Genomic DNA, 12,360 nt, shown 5'->3' on the forward strand with positions numbered 1-12,360 from the left:
CATAGCACAAGCTGAAGAATAGAAAAAGCCATTTCCAGTGTGTGTGTGTGCACGCACTCATGTGCAAGTAGGACAAAAGAAAATGTTTGATCAAGCTACAACAAAAATATGTCTGAAAACTTGGAGCTTTATTTAGAATTTAATTTACACCGAATACTCAAGTTAGCAGAAATAGTCATTGTAAATTATGTGTAACTGATATACAAAGAACAAGAGTTGTGTGTGCAAATATATGAATAAGCTGTCCCTCATGGAATTAATTACGTGCATGCCTCTGCTTGTTCAGACCACTGAAACTAGATGTAGTGTGTATGATGGAGGAATGGAACTACAGTACAAGTATTATATTGCAAATATCTAATTTTCATGGAAAAAATTCTGTGGGTGGCTTCCATTTCAGCTAGGTAGCTTTAAACAAATAGAAACCTCAAATAAGAAAACTAGACATGTTAAAGGTATAAAACTGACAAGAGGAATTGCTTTAATCCCTTATTTTAGCTTCTAAAAATATCTCTAGGGTATTTAAAATCATGAAAAGAAGGACTGTAATGGAGAAGAAGAAACTGGTATAAGAGTTCTGTATTTTTTCATTCTACATTCAAGTTCAGTGTTTTCAATCAACAAGATAGAGCTACCAGTTTAGAATTGTGAAAGGCAAGGTAGTTATTAAAGTCATGTTTAATAATAAAAAATGACTTATCAGCTAGTCCAATTAACATGATAGGATAAGAAAATTAAGTAATTAAATATGGGAAAAGAGAGAGAGAGGGAACCTCTGGAAGTTATTCTGTTGTATTCCCTCACAGAGGTGTGATGTACATGAGGTGAAGGGGCTTTTTGATATGTTTTGGGGTTCTGAGGTGCTTGTCTCTATTAGCAACTGGTAGCTACAGACTTAATCAGAATGATTAAATAGAGACTGCCTCAAATTCAATAGAGTTAATATCTATTTCTTTCTGCATTTGCAAATCGACTCTTAAAATTCCCAATGAGTTTAAAGGAACTTGGGCAGAAAATGAATACATTTTTTTTATTCAGACTGAACACTCACCATATTTTACATTGGTTTGGTATTGCTTTTTTTTCCAAAATATATAGCCTATCACCTATTTATTACTATTCCTGAATCGCTGTCCATAAGTGAACAAACAATCATTTTTCCTTTGGGTTACCCAGAATAATGACTGATTTGTTATACATATTTTTCAAAAAAACTTTTCATATTTATGTAGTAAAAATGTGCTTATGTGAGGATAAGTAGTTGCAACAAGACAACGTGACCTTATAGTATGTGATAACAGAACACAGAAATAGGGGAAAGCACAGACATCTGCTTTTACTGACAAAGGTGATTGGGCAGAACTGGAGGTTACTGATTTTGTAAATCATCAGGCTACAGGTGCTTTGGGAAGTGACACCTTTTGTTCTCTACTTCAGAGGCTTCCTGGTATGTGCGTGCTTCAGCCACACACCAAGGATATAGGAGGTTGTCATTGTATTGCTTTAGAGACTACGTTATAGAAACACAGATTTGCTAGGGACAATGAAATTCAGATTAAAACTGATTTAAAATGTGACACGTCTCTGTTGGATGCTGTCTTGTTCCGTCCACATGCTTCACCATCTCTGGGGAAAACTCTTCTGTGGAAGAGTTTTATCACAGTCCAGCAACTGACACTTGGACAATTATGATTTGATGTGCTAAATCATTCTGCCATTTTTTTTACTTCTCAATGACTTTGACAGTACTTTACTGAAAAACCAATAGCACAATATCTCTTTGTAACTTAACCTGTTGTTGTAGTTGAAATATACTAAAAACCAATGCCTAGTATGTGATGCTTTTATTCACCAAAGTTAATAATCTTCAGAATTCAGTTATTCTTTGCCTATGATATTCGAAAAGGTACAGCGCTGTATGGCTTTTCCACAAGGGTATTTTTTAAAAACTGCATCTACATTTTATAATTATTTATTAATTTACATTGGAAGGGATTTCTGGAGGTCATCTAGTCCAACCTCCCAAAAAAAGTACATTCAACTAGAGAATTACTTTCCATCTCACATGTTTGTGCAGTTTTGCTACTTATAGGACATCCATCAAAGAATAAAAGCACTATCTGGGACAAATTTAAAATTGCCTGTGTTAAACTAATAATACATAAAAATAAGTACAATTAACTTGTTTTTGAGGTTATTAAATACATTTCACCTGGAAAGTAAAATGCAAAATATTGCAGATGAATGCGTATTTCCTTTTTTTCTTCTTGTAACCGGAAATATGTTATCAGTGTTTATCAGGTGAAAGCCAGAAGCCTGAGGAAAGATCAGTAGGATATCCCACCTGCATTCCAGCTATTGCTCCAGAAGAGTGCAGTTCTCTCGTAGGTCCAGTAGCTGCAAGCCCTGTGCAGATGTTTCAAATACTCAGCGCTGTCTAAAGCATTCAGGAATTTGAACCACTTCTCTCACTCATGCTATTAATCTTGCTGATGGCACTGATAACATCCCAATGACCCTTTAGCAGGGTCAGGAGCAGAATTTTGGGAGGTAGCTGTTGAGGTTTTTTTTCCAATAAATAATACAAAGTTGATCCTATATCTAAACAGTTCAGACTATTTTCAGTTTGAAGGTAATGATTAACTGGAATGGTTAGGCTGTTGCCTGGGAAACATTAATTAATTATTCTAGTATTATGTGTGATATAAATTAATATATTATACACAATGGTGAGTGTATGGAAAGAAGATAAAACAGTCCAGATGCAACCTATGGCAAAATCATCCCAGCAGACTGCATCACATGGATGAACGACCTTGTTTGAATCCAGCTTCACTCTGACTTGACAACTGAATACTACCCTGGAGAATAAAGACCACCACCACTGTGACAAGCCTGCTGGAGAGGAGGTCCAACAGGTTTATGAATACTCTGTCTTACTTTGCTATCAGCACAATTTGGACATATCTTTCATTCAAATATAGCTAACTCTTGACTTTGTTCCCTGGCCCTTCTGCATGCTGCAGTGTTCCTGCAGTTTGGCTTCCAAGTCTGATCAACAGTCAGGAAAGAAATTATTGTCTGCTGCAGCTCTTTTATGGATATGTAAACAACATTCTGCAAACAACATTCTTATGGCAAATGATCCTATTACTCTACTCTCAGAAATTTGCATCCTAATCTTTCAAAATGTTGTAAATAAACCACTTCCACAATGGTTTATAGCTATTCTAATATATATATATATATATATATATATATATATATATACACTAATATTGACAGTATTTTTCACATAAAACATATTATGCATGTTTAAAACTTTTAATATTGGTTCCTTACAAAGGTGACTACCGTAAACTCTAAGTAATAACTGTTTTCTAGAAGAATATCTGCAGAGCTCTCTATAAGTAGAAGTCAATACTGTTCTTACTGATGACTGATCCAGTGTCTCTGTTAATTCAGAGAATTCTCTGTCAGTGAGCTGTTTTGTAACCTGCAGACACTGAAAAAAGCCCTTAACTTTTCATTTTCAAATAATATTTAATAGTGATACCTGCCAATGTAATTAGCAGATGTAAACTTCCAGTATTCTGTCTTTTTAATATGTTGACAATGAGACTGTGCTTATATGGTGCAAGACTGAAACACACAGAGATGCACAAAAGCAGTTCTGAATCAATTTCCTTGGGTGTTGGAGGGTCCCTATGCAATGCTGACCCCTAAACACTCTCTGTGGAGCCAGGAGGGTTTAGAGAAAGTGCTCAGAGAGCATAAGTGTTCCCAATAACAATTGTAATAACTTAATTGGTCAGTTAATGCCATGAAGATGATACATGTCCTGTGCTGGATTCATACTGTAATATTAAATAGATACAAATGATTATATGCAATACAAAATAAAATTAAAGTCTGAAGAAGAGTTTGAATTTATACATGTAAGAACTTGCATGTATATTCATTCAAGGAAAAAGAAGTGCAGTCTTAATACCAGGACTCTTAAAATTATTATCTGAATTATAAAAAAATCTTTATTTATATAATACGGATCATACATCTTAATCTAAGTGTGGGATACATTATGTCTCTTGGCTGCCTGGCACTGAAATTGGTTCTTCATGCGTTCTGCCTTGGGAGAAACTCTGACTCGTCTGTCTCACTGATTTGATATTTTGATATCCTGTAACAGGTGTTTAGTCTATCAAAACTGAACTGACCTGAACTGAGTGAATGAATTACTTACACACTGTGTTTCTACTACTTATTCTACAATTCTTGCCATATACTCAGTACTGTACCTAGGCTAAAGCTTCAAAAAAGTAGCTAAACCTAATAAAAGAGTTAGGGTGTTTAATTTTTGTACATGGCAAAAGCCACCATTGCAGTACTGTCCTGCACAGAAGATAGGATCTAGACTTGGAATATAACTTCTAGATCAAGTCCACTGTTTCTTCTCCAGTTCATGTAATCACATTCATAATTTGTCATATTTTTGTCAATTAGCAGCAGAATGAAAAAACAATAATTATGTTTCACAACTGTTTCTGATTTTGTTTCTTCTTTCTTGGAGAGGAAGGGAGCAGGTAACATTGAATGGTAAAAAGCTGGAGGAGATGCTTCAAGAGCAGCTTCATGAACATCAAGATTTTCACAAACTACATAATTGTTACTGACTTCGGAGGTTTTTCTACAGCTGGTAGACATGATGATTTCCCTGTCACAGAGGAATAGTTTCATAAATTCAGATTAAAATTTTCTTTTGCCCATATTCTCTTTTTTCACGGTGATTTTGTGCAATGATATGTAAGGGTATGGTATGTATTGGTATTATTTTGGCCCATGACTAAAAAAGATACATGTTAAAGTTCACAAAACTGTACTGGGGAGAAAAATATTGAGAGTATTTTTGTAAAAATGGTAGGGAACTTGAGCAAGTAACAGTCTGTGTAGCAGAACACAATTTGAATCCCATATGGACCCTTTGGAAATTTGTTAAATGTAGAGGAATTGATGAAAAAACATCAATTATAAAGCACATCTAGACAATTGGAATTCTAAGTATGCTGGTACCTTTGAGAACTTACTTTTTGTCTGTCAGCATGAATTTGTGATTTCTTTTTAAAAAGACCAGCACAAATTATAAAATCACATATGGATAGAGCCCATTTCCAATTCTAAGGAAAAATCTATGTTTTTTTTAGAAAATGTGCTAGATGTGTTCTGTAAAATATGCCAGCAGATCTTAAGAGGAATTGTCATCCTAGACATTTGTTCTACCTTCAAATAGTTTGGTGTAGGAACATGGCTTTAATCCATATTACACCTCCTCTCCTAAGTGTCTCTGATAATTGCTCGAACCCCACAGTAGGCTAACTTTTAAACCCCTGAGTTCTAGGGGTTTGCTTTATTGGAAAAAAGTAGTACTTCACGATTGCACAATCTCTAAGCATCAGCTGAAGTATTTTTAATGCATTTACTGTATTTATATTTCCCCAGGCTCCCGCTAGTTTGATTCCCTCTCAGGTGAATGTTTACGGTAGCTGCAGGTGTCAGAGCTACCTGATTGTTTGCCTTGAGGAAACAGAAGATTTGCTGTTAGCTGAAGTTATTGATACAAGGGAGCTCCTTGTTTTGGTTGGATTGAGGAATAGGAATATTTTTCCATTAAAAAGTATACGTCTCATGCGATAAAAAGAATTCTAGTCACACACACACATGCACACACACACACACAGAGCATTGGCTTTTGTTATTTTAGCTCATTCAAGATGATACTATTTTTACCTTAAAAATGCTACCCAAATATAATGTTTTGTGAAAACTGAAAATTTTTAGAAAGTCCTTGTTTTGTGAAAACTGAAAATTTTTAGAAAGTCCTAGAGATCCAGGAAACATGTAACTTCAGAATGGAAAGGAGAGTTTTAATAGTAGAACTTTCAGATTTCAAAAAACACTCATTTGAAAAAAAAGCATTTCACATGTTTAAAATACTTTGTTCAACAAGGGCAGGAATAAAATACTGCCTAGTCTGTACTCTGATCATTTTCTACAAGATTTCCTGTGTATGTCAGTGCATTGCTGGGAATTTGCTTGAGTTGGATATATATCTGCAAGCTTTTTACACAATATCATCTTAACTCTCAGAACAGGCTAAACCATATACTATTTGAACATTATTAACTGCCAGTAATACTTATGCTTTTCAGTGCCAATGTTAGGTCACTAGTAAGCAGTGCTGAATATTTAACTCCAGGGTAGATGGGATTGTAGTTAAAGACTGGGTTTTTTCCAAAATAATTACCAGCAAAAAAAATTCACCACAAATAAGAACAAGCTGAACTGCCATTCATTGCAACTGACTTTCTGGTTTGGGGTTTTTTCTTGGGGTTTTTGGTTTTTTTCCCCCTCTCTATTGCTGTGCTAACCACATATATAAACAACTCCGGCATGCAATGTGTGTGCTAAAATTAAACAGTACGTCCTGAACAATTTTCTGTGATGTTTTCCCATATTGCCTAAAAGAACCAAAGGAGTCCCAATTAATGTTTTGGAAACAGTGTCAACAAAGGTAGGAAGCATTTCTGCAGAATTCTTACAGTCAAAAGTGATTCAAATTAATATTTGGAACTGGCACCTGAGACTTCTCACGGTAAAATAAACGCGTGTTCCGTAACCTCAAAGCATCCTCATCCCCCTCATCAAGGCAGTTTGGCCTCATGGCCCGCACAGAACAGCCAGCATGGACAAGTACCTTTGCAGCCTCCCTGAAAACACCATGGTGTGACACCTCTATCTTCAATGCTCTGATGGCCTTCAGAACTTCACTGCTGGGCTTTAAAGTTCTTAATTTTACAGCTTCTCATTATACCCTGACTCTCATCAATGCATTTTCAACAGTAATCCATTATCATTTATGTTGTATAGCCCATGTCATTTTGTATCACAAGGATATTGGAGAAACAGTAGACAAGAAGAAAGAAAAAAATTAAATAATAGAGATAAAAGATAAGATCAAACCTACCAGGAATAAGTGTCCCTGACTTAATAATCCCATTATGAAGTGTAATTGTGTGAAAATTTTATTCAATACAAGCAGAAGACTTTTATAGAAGGGAAACATAAGAGTTATAAAACTTAGTATTGCTGTGCCTTACTCATGAAAACCCTTTCACTTAAAGAAATTCATAATTTTGAGTAAACTTGCCATGCTGGAAAAATTACTTATCCAGAAGGGAATTAATTGAAATCAGTATGCAGTGCAGATTGTACACTGAGCTACACAACAGAAAATGCAATTTGCAGCTCCAACATCTGCTAGATGCCCAAAGCACCCCAGCACCCTCTTCCTCTGCCTGTACAGAATGAGAACACTCAGAGGTAATTTTTGGGAGTGGCGCTGGCACTGAATGGGATTCCCTTTGTCTCAGAGGCTCTCCAGCATCAGCACAACATGCCAGTTCCATCAGTTCTTCTGTGTGTACTTTCCTCTGAGAAGGTCATTTATGCCCCAAATCCAATGAGTACAGAGGACCCCAAATTGTTCCTCTGTCAGGTTTTTGGCAGGAATTTCAGTTGAAGGCTTCCACGAGTAAAATGTAACTGCTTGTTCACTGGATATACTGCAATGGTGAACCTATTCCACTTACGGCTTTGGTTTGGTTTTAGGTCTCAAATTTGTTCTAGGCTATCTACATAACTTAGAGCTTTTCTTGGGAGCCAGCAACCAAAATTAGTCTCACTGGTTTCTGTAAATATGTATTTCCATCAATAAATCCTGAAGCTTAATAAATAATTTATTTTTATCAGTGTGAAATTCAAAGCACAAAATAGTAATGATGGAAACAAAATTAAGATCTACTGACTCTCATCTTGATGCCCAAATAGTAGAGCTCTCTGCAATTAGAAGGGAGAAAAAAGGAAGTGGATTGAAAGATATTTTATTAAAATAGTTTTAAAAACTTTTAAAATATTTGAATGCATACAGTGAAGTTTGAGCCTTAGAATAATTCTTTGAAGTGCCTGACAATTGGTATGTTATAAGCAATTCAGCATTCTTGCTTGACTGGGGCATTCACAGGTTATAGTGATGGTTCCCATGTTCCCTCAGAAATGTTTAAATAGCTTTTTATTCCATATTTTGACTGTGAAGCAGGACATTTTTCAGAGAGAGAACATACTCTTCCCTCAGCTTGTGCTACGGCAAAGTGATTGTGATCCCTCTTCTTGAAAGATGTCTCTGTATTTAAGTTTTGAGATAGAATTTTTAAATGGGAACATTGTTTTTTTTTCTCTCAGTTTCACAAACTAAGAATTTCTTTTATATCTCATTTTGTGAGGGCACACAGCTTACAGTAAAACATTTAAAAAAACCCTGGAAATTTAATTGAATCCAAGTCCGTACTGTGAGAATGTATTTTCATATTTATATGACAAAGGCACAACTTATACAAATAAGCAATTGTAATTAAAAAATGCTGTCAAAATCCTAACTTTTTGGACTGGTTTTGATTTTATACATAAAAGAGTCTTAATTTTATAGAAAAGATGATGGGACCATGTATTATTCAAAGTTCTCAATTGTCAATATAAATATTGTGATCTTGTCCAACAGTGAGGGGATTGTATTCATTTTGGCAATATTCAAAATGCAATCAACCATAGATTATGAATGCCTTTAGACACTGTGCAATGGTGCATGAAAGCAATCAATTATCTTTTTTGACTAGGCTTATCTGGCACTGGGACTGGAAACCTGTCTTATTGTGAATTGTATGCACCTCAAAAATACATAGCAGTTATTTTCTTGTTTCTGTTTGCTTAATTAGTATACATGACATTCCTAGTTGATCTGGGCATGGGAATCTTTACCATCCAATTTTCACATGTGTCCTACTTCTATGAAACTTATCCAGGAATTAAAGAAACCCAGTTTATTACTCCTTAGAACCTTGTTGTACATATATTTTTGTCTCAGTCTCATGAAATACCTCACCATATTATTAATCTATGTATGTAGCATGCACCTCATGATTGTGTAGCATACCATGAGATTTTTGCAGCATTTTGAACCCCACAGGAAAATAAACAAGTAACTGTGCTTGCATTACATTTTCCTGAATAATGACTTGAATTATTCCGCCAATATAGGTCAGTTTGGATCTTTGCCACCACCGCTATTTGTAATTCAGATTAGAAATAGGCAATTGTGCCAAACTGTGCATCCTGTTAATGTGCTCATATGAAACTCAGCAGCACCATCAGGGCATTTCCTTGAATGCTATAAAGTGGCGTCCCACAGAGGAATAAAGGAGCCACAGAAAGATACTGTATTCTCTGAGCTTCCTGCACATCACTCTGCTTTATCCAAAACACAACCCCCCTTTTTTCTTGGTTAAATAAGCCATTTGTTCAAGACTTGATTCCAATCGATATTCCACTTCACCGTTATATTAAAAATGGCACTTGCCATTTTATCAAAACTGTAAGGCATGGAAGTTTTCTCCACATTCCTTACTATGTGTTGCATTTAGAAGATGCTCTCTTCAATCATACTATTACTGCCATGACAGTTTAGTCATTGTTATTCATGAGGACTTCTTGATGCTTATCTGCAAGTTGTTCAAAGAAGATCACACAGCGATGACCCTGAAATGAGAATGAATGAGGCCTTTGTTTTCCATAAATCTCTAGCAGTCAGCACAATGCTTGGATTTTTCTCCTGGGAGGAAGAAGAAGATAGCTACCTGTGGCTATAAACTTCTGTGCTTGTACATAATACCTGTTACTAAAGCAAAATTTACGCTGTAGCAGATGAGGTGGAAAAAACGCCCCTCAAACGAAAGTGAAAAGTATTCAGTCGGAGTTGCTAGAGCAGAAGAAATACTGTGTCAGAGAAGGCAACGAATATACAGGATTCAGAGTCTTTGAGCAACACTTTAAAGACATTCCAGGAGAGCCTAACATAATTAAAAGAGCTGTAGATATAGATAAATGCACTAAAGGAATAAGCAAACAGCACACTGGAGGAAAGTGTATTACTGAAGCACAGCTAAATATATTAGCCTGCTATAGCAAAAATTAGATACTGTTTAAATATTAAATTTTAAGTTAATGGATAGCATTATGCATAAAATAGTTGTTGGAAATTAGTAAGGAGGAAAGTCAAACTGTATTCTCCAGGAGTAATTTTTGGACGTCTATGCATAAACAATAGGGAAAAGTTACCTGTCTTGCTAGAAAAGCAACTATCAGATTGATAATATGAAAAGCTTCAGCTTTCTTTTTGCTAGTATAGCAGTTGAACCACAAAGTTGATGAGAAGTTCTCAAAAAAATGAAAAATGTCTTAGCATTCTGTATAAAATATGTAGCTCTAAGGGGAACTTAAAATAATATGGAATTCAGCAGCTAACTTATGTGGAGAGACGAAAAAGATTGGGAGTCTTTAGTAGTGAAAGGAGAAGGTGGGGAAGAGAAGTGACAACGTCATGAAAATTCTGGATAAGGTAGAAGCAAATTTTCTGTTCATTCTATCTTATAATATGAGAACTTGAAAATAATAGAATATCAGCCTAAAACAAATTTGAAAAAGCGTTTATTTAAACATAAAATACTGGACTTCTGGCACGTGCTATCACATGTGATTTCAGGACATCAAGAGGTTCCAAAAGGAATTACACAAATGGATGGACAATATCACAATAGGGTGAGGATGTACCTCTGACAGTCCTGACACAACAGTGGTGTGTCCTGGAAAGAGAAAGAGGAATGGACCTCTGAGAACAGCTGGGTTTGTTAATCTCTGAATAATTTTTCCTATTGCCACTGCTGAAGACAAAAAAGTTGGCTGGATAGACCATTGCTCTGACCTGGTAGAACCTTTCTTACATTCTTAAACTTAGATTAAGTGTTTTAAGTAAATGCAAGGATCAATCTGTTAAGCATTCTTAATCCTAAAAGTGAATGTAAAGCTTGAATAATTCAGTTTGTTGTTAAAATAACTTAACAATCTTAAATTATATAATCTTAAATTATATAACTTATCTTGACCTCATAAAAGTCAAAATTCGGCTTGCTTAATAAAAATAATTTCAGTAAATTATGTCCTCCCTTTATAGGAATACTGCTGCTTTCTGAATAGTAAGAATTTGTGGTTACTTTGTTTTACATATACAACTTGTGTATTTTAAGATTCTTTATTGTATCATATAATGGGAAATTACTACATGGTTGCATGTGCTTACAAATTTACAGCCAAATTTTACTTAGAAACCAGCATAAAAAATGTATTATACCTCTTTAGAAATACACTGGTGTTGATAATATTTCCCAACACTACAGCTATGTGGAAAAGTCCAGGCTATTTAACTCATTTGTTGGCACAAAAAGGAGTGATTGTGTGAGGTTTTGCTGAGGATGAGCTCACAATAGATCTGCAAATTTTCAGCACATCAGCTATAATTATACACAGATGCAATTTTGTCTCCATTTTTTTTAGTACTAAAAAAGATGCTCTCTCTCTTTGCATGCTTCATGAGAAATATAAACATAGCAGACAAACTGCATTTTTCAGGCAAAAGTATAACATAAATTGTCAATAATGCTGTCTTCAAAATTCTTCAAAATTCTATTTTTGCTGATAGAAAATTCATTAGAATACCTTTCTTCTAAGGAAATCTCTCAAAACATTCGTCCTATGATACCAAGGGGGGAAAAAAAGCATATTCCAGAAATTAATTGTTCTGGACTCTGACTAAAGAGAAAAGTTTTGATCCAGGGCTTTTTACCTAGCTACTACATGACATACCTTAGGTACATGCAATGAATCCTCGAGCATAGAAGACCCTGCCTCAGTTGTGTTTCCATTTTGTTGTTCACTTGGCTGGATGGGCTGAAATTTCCAGTCAGATTGGCAAAGCCCATCTTGGCCGTCTCTGCTCTGCAGGTAGGTTGAGGTGAGCCATGTGAATGATGTCTGCTTTAGTGAGCAGTGCAGGCTAACGGGAAAGCAATTCTGGCATGAGTTAGTGCTGAGAGCTTAACAGCCACATCACACATTTCAGGAAGGGATAGGTAGGTAGGTAGGTAGGTAGGTAGATAGATAGATAGATAGATAGATAGACAGACAGACAGACAGACAGATAGCCTGGATCTGTGGCTGGAGAACATTAGGTGTACTTTTGGAGCACACCTAGATCAATCTTATCTAGCAGCTACCTGGTTCCTATGCTTTGAGATTGCTTTGTGATGTGAATAAAAGCATGATAAATACTGCAGAAGCACAAGCTAAAATTTCTGTGATTAAATGCTGCCGTGGGTATCATCAACATTTGAACTTTGTTACAATCAATACTTTAAACAC

This window comes from Anomalospiza imberbis, chromosome 1 (genome assembly GCF_031753505.1).
Source record: "Anomalospiza imberbis isolate Cuckoo-Finch-1a 21T00152 chromosome 1, ASM3175350v1, whole genome shotgun sequence".
Lineage (NCBI taxonomy): Eukaryota > Metazoa > Chordata > Aves > Passeriformes > Viduidae > Anomalospiza > Anomalospiza imberbis.